Genomic DNA, 8,351 nt, shown 5'->3' on the forward strand with positions numbered 1-8,351 from the left:
TGGGGCAAGCAAATTTGAAAATTGGCTCCCCAGGTAACGCTGGGTCTATTAGCATCCACTGGGGGAGGCGGTCAAGTGTAAATATCCTGTGAATAGTGTCGTTAAGGCTTAGAGTAGGAATGTAAAGTATAAGTGTTGTGTTTTTGTGGAACCTTTTGTTTCCCCTCCCCAGATCACTGGAAGAGTGCTGGGCAAGAGTGATGATCTAGAAGATGGAGTGCAACTTTGCTCAGTGCTCTCATGACATAAAATAAAAAAAAAACAATAAAAAACGAATGATTGTTTAGGCAAGGATAAGGCCATAAGGGGGTAGTACATTAAGCAGGATAGGTAAGTTAGCTGCGACTTGCTGCCCATTGCCCCTCCTACTTTATTTCGTTAGGTTAATTAGGTGTGAGTCAGTAAGTGTTAAGGCTGGTACGGTAGCGCCTGTGATATACCTTGCAGGAGCTGCGGTACCAGAGGAGGGGGCAGTGTTACGTTTGAGGGGGGGGAGGTATGCATTCAAAGGGTAATTAGGATGTTTAATTAGGTATGCCATGCTGTTCGAGTTTACCAGGATCTCGATGTAATAAGTAGCAATTCAGTGGTGATAAGTTGTCTCGTAAATGTTCATTTCTTCAAGGGGGAAATGATAAATGTCACGTAATTAGATAGGGACACGGGATAGGGTAAGTGTGTCTGCGTACACCCCTTTTGGTATTCTCTGAAGATTGGCCGTGACATCACAGGACAGTGCAGCGGATGGCTCCGCCCCGTGATCACGATTGGCGGAAGGCGATGGCGGTGGCGGTGGGCCAATAAACGGCTCGATTGGGAGTGACGAGGACGAAGGATAAAAAGGTTCTGTTCGGGGTCGAAAAGGAAGAGGAAGAATATTACAACCAGAACGATCGTGTTTTTTTGGTGTGGTTCCCTGTGGCGGCAGAGAGAGCGTTCTTGTTGTTGTGCTGAGTCAATCGTGTTCTTGATTGTGTCTTGGAACCTTGCTGGGCCTCGTGCCTCGCCTTGGTTGGCTCTGGGGTTCTGCTGACTCGGAGTGCGGGGTCGGGCGGCGGGCGGACCTGCCTCCCTCTCCTGCTCGCGGCTTGGCGCCAGAACTGGTTCCCTGGCGGCTGTGAGCGGACTTGGGCCAAGACCAGGAGGTCGACAGCACCACGGTTTCTCCTGCCCCCCCTGACGAGAGTAAGGCCGGCTCGTCCGACGCCGATCCAGGGACAGTTGCGTCCACACCACGGTCCAGCCTGACCACCAGAAATAGCTACTGTGTGTGTGTGTGTGTGTGTGTGTGTGTGTGTGTGTGTGTGTGTGTGTGTGTGTGTGTGTGTGTGTGTGTGTGTGTGCTTGGCGCCTTAGAGGGATTGAGAACTGTATATTCATTGGAATTGTCTGTGTTTTTCCCCACGCCCGATCCCACACCATCCCGTCGAATCGCCCCGGATCCCTCTTCTTGCCGAGTCTTGTTATTTCTGGTGATAATAAAAACAAATAAACATCATCAACTCAGTGAAAAGCGACTCGTGCCACCTTCCTCGTCCCGTTTGCGGTAGGGCGATTGAAACCGCCGTCTTTGGGTTATATAAAAATAAACCGCCTCCATCGTTTCGGCTCATTCTACGTTCGCGGGACTGTTCAAGTCCCGTGGACGTCACAATAAAAATCCCAGCATGAAATTATTTTGCATCTGAAAAACAAAATTGATCAAATAACTGATAATTTAATCGGAAATGGTTTTTTTTAATGGTAAATTTCACTTGCAATTGCTGATCGTTAAATCATTATCGAACAATCATTCACTGCAGGTTGTTCTTCCTCTCAAAATCTGTGGAACAAGCAGCAACTCATCTGGAGTGTGAGCTTCAGCAAGTTGCTACTTGTCATCATTCATAATAAAGTGCATCACAAACACATCAGGTTGGCCTCAGCATCCAAGCTTGATTTTATAACATAAGGCCCATTACATTCCTTCACTTTAGAGAGGGGTGGGGAAGGTACATCAAACAAGAACAGTTGTTACAAGCATGTAGTTGTTGCAAGTACTGAAGAGGGTGTAGACATTACAAGGGTGGAAATATGAATATAGGGATTGTAGAAGTACATAAAATCATCTTCTGTCCAAATAATTCATGATTGCCATTTTGGAACGACCATGGACAAGACGTAAGATTCTGCCTCAGTCTTGGACAGAATATCACAAAATCAGTTGGCTTTGCTCGGTTCAAGGGCAGAAACAATGCTCAATGAATGAGGCAAACATCGTGCAGCTCCTCTCCTTTTTCAATGTGAATACAAGAACAGGGAGGGGAGAAACACGATGAGAAGTGTGAAGGGAGGGAATGAGGAGGCAGCATGAGGAGAGAAGGCAGCATGAGGGGAGGGGGAGGGATGGCAGTATGAGGAGAGGGGGAGGGAAGGCAGCATGAGAGGAAGAACAGGGAAAGGGAACAGGGAAGGGGGAAGGGAGCGCGAGGGGAAAAGAGGCAGCGCAAAGGGGAGTGGGAGGGAAGGCAGCATACCAGGGCATTACTGGGGAGATAAAACGTGCCCAGACAAACGTTTTCTCTTCAACTGCCACATTCTATATAAAACCGGGTGGGAGAATTTAAAAATTAAAACCCATGATATCTCCCTGGTGAAGGCCTGCTTTCATGCATGCCCTCTGCTTCACCCCCCTCCCCTCCCCCTCCTCCATGCATGTTCCTCCAATCTCAATGCAGTCCATGCTAACCGTGCACAAATATATGAGGAGCAACGAGGAGGAGTGATGCAAGGGCCACATCGGCCATTTTGGAGTTAATGCCATAAAGCACTATTTTAACCCTTCCCCTATCATCCGAGCCTATCATCATCATCATATCATTAAAAATGTAACTTAAATCACTCCTCGCTGGGCCTCATATGTGATATGCTCATCCTTTCAATCGCACACATGCACAGATTTCCCCACACCCACACTGCACAGTGGCACATCCCACTTAGCTTCGATGCCACAGCACGTCCACTCTCCATGTGGCTTTGGCGCTGCAGCAGATCTGCTCCTCAAGTGCAAAAGCACATGATTGGCGAGATGGTCTCATAACCTCCTCCACAGCACCATGCACCAAGGGCCCGGGTGCGAGTTTGAGTTCAAATTGTGCACCAGCGAAACCCACACACCACATACACGTTACCAAGCATGCAGGCACGCATACACCCCACCGAGAGTCATTTGATCCCATTTCTACCACGTCCGTGTGTACAGTCTACGTACCTTTTTGTTTTCAGCAACTGCTGAATATCAATATATTGCGACTATGAGGATGTTTCAATTAATATTTTGTCATGAAACCAAACCAAATTGCACAAAACGGTAAGATGCAACCTGCATAGGTAATTGCCAAAGAAAAGGACCCATGTGGACTGTATTGCCATGGGTTGCAAAAGCATGTTACAGAGCTTGGCGTTGCACTCAATGAAGTTCCACTTTCTGCAAATTCCTTAATTTAGTCTTCAGTAAATATAGCCATCCGAACAGGAGAGAAAAAAAAATTAAGCTTCATGCTTTGCTTTAATAAATACACTTAGTTATAAAAATCGCAAATGTGGAAATTTTCAGATTTCACTCCAGATTTTGACACTTGTTTAATCCACGAGATCAGCTTCTCAAATCCGATATAATATTTCGATTTTATACTTTAATTAATCCGTGAGAGTAGATCTGTTTTCAAATCGAAGAATGTTTGAATAGGTCGAACAAAATGGCGAATTGAGACCCCAGCAAGCTGAAAGAGGGCAAACCAAGGATGAGCCTTAATCAAGGGTAATTAAATAAGGCCGTTAATCATTTTCAAAAGACACGTTTAAATTAACCCACACTCACAATTTTCACTCAAGCACTTCCTTGGAGTTCCCTGAGTATGCATGCAAAGTTTCAGGTCACTAGGTTTCATGGTTTTGGAGTTATGGAGGCAACACACTGACACTTATTAGTATAGATATGTGCATACAGACTCTCATATTCAGTGGCATACAGCACAAGCTTTTACCTGAGCCATCGGGTGTAGAGCGAACAAAGGTGGGCAGCATGCGCAAGGAAGAACGGCCACGGGTATCTCGGGCGAGACCCAACTCTATTTCGCCCTTCACTCGCTCCATTAAACCACGCAAGGTTTCGTCTGGAATCTTCATTTCATATAGATATCGTTCCACCTATCCCCAAAGAAACAAAAGAAAAAGAAAACAACCATGTTAAACTTCAAAGACAGGCATCATGAAATGAGGTGCCTGATTCACTGTATTTAATTTAACTATTCATACCTGCTCCCTCTGGGAATGGCTTCGGGGGCGAGGGTGGTGGGGCAGGTAGGGCAATTAATTTTTGGGCCATGGCTAGTAATAACCACTCTCTCCAGCAGCAGTCAGTAAACCATGTACACAAGTGAACACTGCGTCTCCTCACCCTCATGGGGGGGGGGGGGTTATTTTGTGCTCAGAACCTGACACTGGATACCCCAAGCACACATATGCAAAATTTAGTGGAGATTGGCCCTGCTGTTTTCAATTCTCCAATTGCCTCTGTTTTTACCACCATTTGTCTGTTTGTCTGTTTGTTACTTGGCGAAATCTTCGATTTTCTCAAGTATGTTGGTCTGTTCCGTTTGTTGGTTTGTTTGTTTGTCCGGTCGTCTACAGCCCAAACGGCTGGACCAGTCGTTCTTAAAATTTTACACCTGATAGGCAATCCACATGAGACGGTCCGCATCCAAACCCCGTCTTAATCGGACTAAACGTCACGATGTGACGTCAAACAACGTGAAAACACATTTTTGGACATAACTTAGTGACCGGAAGTCGTAGCGACTTCCTGTTGACGCAAAAACAAACTTCAATGGAATATCTAAATGTTTTAAAATGCATGTTAAGACAAATTATGCACAGTTTCACAAGCGTATGAAGTCAAAGTTTTTAGCTATTGGCATGATTTATAAAAAATTCTATTCGTTCTACAGTCACAATTCTTAACCGATTTGGATGAAATTTACCAGCTGATAGAAATCCACAGTGCAAAACGATATGTGACTTTTGGTGATGTTCAAGATCAGTATCTGGATTCTGCAGCACTTTATATTATCGCCCATTATAAACCAATGGGTAATTTTGTGAATTACACATGGCTATTTCTCAAACAGTTTTGTACTTATTATATTGAAACTTATACTGTCTATTTATGCATGTAATATTAACATGTGTACAAAGTTTGATCGAAATTGACCCAAGGTCAAGGTCAGGGTCACCCAAAACATGAAAAACACATATAAAATACATATTTTTGTTAACCTGCGCCATCTTCGAAGATGGATGGAGGTTACTGTTTTCACCCCTTTCTGTTTGTTATCTTGCCAAAACGAAGTTTTTGCAAGATATGTTAGTCAGCTTGTATGTTTTTTTTGTTTGTCTGTAATCACGTATAAAAAATTCTGCAGAGCACAGTTATCATTGGAAATTTTTGTAACTTCGCATATCAGAGGCCTATAGAGGTCCCTTTCAGCGCATAAAATTTTGAAGGTCAAGGTCAAAGGTCAAGGTCACTGTCGCAAATCAGGGGAGTCGACGAAACCCTTATTTTTTGAGTAATTTTGATCGGATCGTCTTCAAACTTCATGGGAATATAGTTCATGGTCTGGCGCTCAGCTGATTAATTTTTGGTGGCGATTGGCCTTGACCTTCATGGTTAGTGCCTAAGGTCAAACATATTTGACCCCAAGGTCAAATTTTCAAGTTTTAGGAACCATATCATGTAGTATCTCAAATTGAACACCTCGATGAGTGCTTTCTAGATATGTCAAGCTTGAGACATTATGATGTCATTTGGTGACGTTATGAGGCAAACGCATATTTTTCATTGTTACCCTGGGTAGACATTCATGACTGATAGAAGTCATGGCTGCCGTGCAGACATTTGGTTTGCGTTTTGTTCACTTAAAGTGCCAATGTGGTCATCAAGACACACAAGATGTCAGACCCATGAGCAGGCTCGTCGCCAGGGTTCAGTATTAAGGGGGACATATGAACTGGATGGGGGGGGGGCACAATTATAATATTTAATATTTTTGATAACCCGGAATGCTATTGTATTCATGCAGCATTGACGCATCAATACTGAGGTTGCCGTCGCATACTAACCAAATTGATCTCAGCTGGATTTAATATGTTCCGATGTTTTTGGCCTAAAATTATTCGAATGCAGGAGAGCCACAACAAACTGGCACATTCCAATGCAGATATTCAATGATTAGACAATTGGCACCAATTCAGGTGCACTTATACACAAGGTGTTGTCAAGAATTGGCATTAGAAAATTAATATACCAGAGATACAATGACTAAACGGGGGAGGTTGGCACCGGAATCAGTGCACTTTCAAATAAGATACAGTAGGCTATGACCTGCGGTCATCACATTAAACTATCAACAGCAAATACGACCAGCCTGAAGATACCACAAAGTCCGCATTGAAAGCAGTCAATTACACAGAGGTAAGGTTTTGCACAAAGCACTAGATATGGGATATGCAAAGCACCAAACACAACATTTAACTTAAACATCAGAAGTACAAAGCAGCCGACCACAGCGGGTGCTGACCCTGACCACAACCACAACCTTTTTCCTTTTCTTAGCCATTTTCGTATATCCATGTCTTTTTCTACTGCTGCTAGCTAGTGCTCTCCGCGACTCGTCCCTCGTGACTTGTGTCACTAATCTCGCGACTCGCCAGATTTGACGGTTGACGGTTTTATTTATTAAATGATGCATGCACCAAAAACAGGTTTTATCTGCATAATTTCAAATGTAATCACGATTGCAAACACACGTATTTTTTAATTTATATTAGAAAATTACTTTTGTAAGATGGAGGGTTGTGAAGGTCACGCGGTGCACTTCATCTTTAATTATGTAAATTTGTCTTTTCCTTACAACCAATCAGGTAACCTGCTTAATAGGGCCTCCATATCGAAGACGCTGATTGGCTATTCCTTAAAACTAAATGATCCACGATATATATAACCACCCACAACATCGACATTCGACACGAGGTCTTGCGGCTGTCTGTCGTCTTGGCTGCTGGCATTGGTGCTTGAGTTATTATCTTTTATCTTGTGGACTTGGACTGTATTGTCTTGCCAATTGCTTTTGGAGATGTGCTGGCAAGCGCACACTTATCTCTTGACTGTTATTCAAAGTAGGATATTATTAAAGAACATTTTATCCAAGAAGGCCTTATTATTCACCACGTTGAACATCTGGAATAAGGGTTTTAGTTCACACAGGTGAACTCTTAAGCAGCAAGGAGTTCATAGTGGGCGCTCGTCCTTAAACACTAAGTTGTTCACAGGGTGCAACAGGGCATAAATGGGTGGCGTACAAGTGGGGGGGGGGGTGCACCAGATGCGCCATGGGGGGGGCATTGCACCCAAATGCCCCCCCCTAGTGACGGGCCTGCCCATGATGTCTGCATTTGACATACTTATGTCTGGCGAAAAATGGCAACCACCAAAAAAACCTAAAAGGTAAGTTGTGAAGAAGATGAAGACAAATTAATATATTGTGAACATCGGTGTAAAATGGAAAACAAAGTGTAAATATTCGTTCTGAATATTTTAAAATACAGAACTGAATTTCTTGAAAATTATTTTAAGCCAGTTTTGTTACAAAAAAAGAAATATTGCAAGATCTTATCGTTCTCAGTCACATGTGTGTCCTTTAATAGACGGTACTGTACTTTGTTGGGTAAGGGGCCTCTTTATACCCTGCAAACAGTTTACACATTTTATTTTATATCAGCAAATACTGCCTGTCGCTTCGCTGACAGGTACACAGGGGAGAAGGGGGTGGAAGGATGGAGGGGGTGGGAGGATGGACGGGGTTTGAGGATGGAGGGGGTGAGAGGATGGAGGGGGTGAGAGGATGGAGGGGGTGAGAGGATGGAGGGGGTGAGAGGATGGAGGGGGTGAGAGGATGGAGGGGTGAGAGGATGGAGGGGGTGAGAGGATGGAGGGGGTGAGAGGATGGAGGGGGTGAGAGGATGGAGGGGGTGAGAGGATGGAGGGGGTGAGAGGATGGAGGGGTGAGAGGATGGAGGGGTGAGAGGATGGAGGGGTGAGAGGATGGAGGGGTGAGAGGATGGAGGGGGTGAGAGGATGGAGGGGGTGAGAGGATGGAGGGGGTGAGAGGATGGAGGGGTGGGAGGATGGAGGGGTGGGAGGAGGGAGGGGTTGGAGGAGGGAGGGGTTGGAGGAGGGAGGGGTTGGAGGAGGGAGGGGTTGGAGGAGGGAGGGGTTGGAGGAGGGGAGGGGTTGGAGGAGGAGGGGTTGG

General features: G+C 44.9%; 1 long non-coding RNA gene across 1 annotated transcript; it reads right to left on the bottom strand.

Annotated features, from left to right (window-relative positions):
• Positions 1-1,915: 1,915 nt before the first annotated feature.
• LOC147020443 (uncharacterized) lies at positions 1,916-7,433 on the bottom strand. The gene is made up of 2 exons (XR_015061839.1): positions 4,026-7,433; positions 1,916-2,272 (listed from the first exon to the last, which is right to left on the bottom strand). It is a non-coding gene; the product is annotated as an uncharacterized LOC147020443 (long non-coding RNA).
• Positions 7,434-8,351: the final 918 nt, after the last annotated feature.

The sequence above is a fragment of the Eptatretus burgeri genome, chromosome 9 (assembly GCF_056783735.1).
Source record: "Eptatretus burgeri isolate ZD-2024b chromosome 9, Ebu_testis_v1, whole genome shotgun sequence".
Classification (NCBI taxonomy): domain Eukaryota; kingdom Metazoa; phylum Chordata; class Myxini; order Myxiniformes; family Myxinidae; genus Eptatretus; species Eptatretus burgeri.